This window comes from Tupaia chinensis, unplaced genomic scaffold (assembly GCF_000334495.1).
Source record: "Tupaia chinensis unplaced genomic scaffold, TupChi_1.0 Scaffold000651_1, whole genome shotgun sequence".
Classification (NCBI taxonomy): Eukaryota; Metazoa; Chordata; class Mammalia; order Scandentia; family Tupaiidae; genus Tupaia; species Tupaia belangeri.
In genome coordinates, this window is record NW_006160172.1 from 409882 (window position 1) to 411917 (window position 2036).

Below are 2036 nucleotides of genomic sequence, written 5' to 3' on the forward strand. Positions count from 1 at the left end.
CCACGTGGGAGTCCAGTGACATAGCCATTACGCTAACTGCTGGTCCCACGGATTTTTTTAACTTTCGGTTTTTGCAGAAAACTGATCTTACAGAAAATGATGTTTATATTGCTTTAGAATCAACTTGGCATATTACAGAGAACTTGGATCAGAGTCCAAAGATCCAAGGTCAAGATCTGATTTTTGGCAATGTGTCTATGAGCAAGTAATTTACCATCTCCCTACTGCAAGTTATCATCTTTAAAGAAGTAGAACGTGCTCCTAGCACCAGTAACATTAATTAAGTAAAATAAATAGTTAACTAGTTTAAAGTTTGTCATTCCTACTAAGAATGATAAACAGTGTGACTCAGGCTTTGCCCTATGTGTCTGATATTTTGTATTAGCATGCCTCCTACTTATTGTGTTTTTAATGGTTGGAGAGACTGCCAGGAATGATGCGTCAGGCACCAGGCACATTGTTCTCCATCTATTAAATTACGTTTTATTTTTGTACCAAAGCGATATTCATAGGAGACCTCCTTTGGGTCCCAGGAGTGTTTTCTAAATGTGAGCCCAACAGTGTTTTTACACTAGCACAGAAGATAGAAGCAGAGAACTGAGCTGGGTACCTGCAATGTGTCAGATGCTTCAAATTACAGAATCATCTTTAATCTCAAGATCAGTCCTTATAGTGTAACACTATCCATATTTTAGATATAAATCAATCGAAGCCACCAAAAAAGTCACAAAATTAGTAAGACCATAGACTTAAAACTGAAATCTGGTGCCCTAAAGATCTTATTTTTGGGGCTGGAAGATGACATGGTGGCTTGTTTTCCCACTTTCTCTTTCTCTCCATCTCTCTCTGATCAAATTAAACATAATAATAATAATAATAATAATAAAATTTTTTAAAAATCTTATCTTTCCTCATCACTCTTACCCTGTTGTCTCCTCTCTTCCAGCTAATAATAGGATCTTTCATCTCTCACGAGGTTATCTCATGAATATAATCATATTTAATCAGTAAAGCAATTCGGTGAGGTCAGTATCATCTCTGTTAATTAAAGCAAACATGTAGTGGGTACTCCCCTGCACCATCCCAATTGCAAGGATATCTCACACTTTGGTATTTTCCCTTCACTTGATCTTGATTTAAAATACCCACTTTTTCCTTTTCTTTTTAAATTTACTGTAGAGCACTTGCACTCACCAGAAAGAGACAGAGAGAGATGGAAAAGTGAGAAGGCACCCCCTGGGGAGATGGCTATTCCACAGTCTTTTCTCCTCCTTTCTCCTCTCAAGATTTGGATGCTTTTCAAACCACCAGGTCCAATCCTGGAACCCCACAGTCACCCATGTGGGATCCAGCTGCCTTAACCACCACAATGGCCCAACTTTTTCTATTAATTGCCTACAATTTCATAATTTAAAAGCCAGGCATTGCACTCCATTTTTTCTTTGCCATGGGATTTAAAATGTAATCCAGGGAACATGCTAAACTCCCTACAAAGTAGTTTTCTGTGTGCCATCTCTGTTCTTTAAGCTTAATTGAAATTGTTCAGAAATCTGCCAGGATGCTTGTTCAGAGATCACTAGTCCAGACCATGGGGCCCCTTAGGAGCCATGCACATTTATGTCAATCACTTGAACAGAAAGCAGGTGACTTCATGTCTGGAGATGGGAAGCAGACAAAAGAAGTCTGGAAAAATAAATGAAAGCTACTGGCTTACTTCCAACAAGAAACCCAAAATAAATCAAAGACTCAAAGAACCCAGTCCAACAGAGTCTCTAAAGACTCAACAGCATAAATAATAACAAAGTAAATAAATTTATATTATGATAATGCTGTGCTATATTTAATTATCACATATACTGACATAAATCATATAATTCTGGTATTTATTATTGTATAAATAATTGCTTTATTGCAGGTATTTTTACACTAATTAATTTTTGTTATAGAACTTTTCATTAATCATGACTTTCTCCCTTTTTTCCCTTCAGGGAGGCCTATTTTTCTTCTTTAATTCTTTGCCCCATCTGCAATTTATC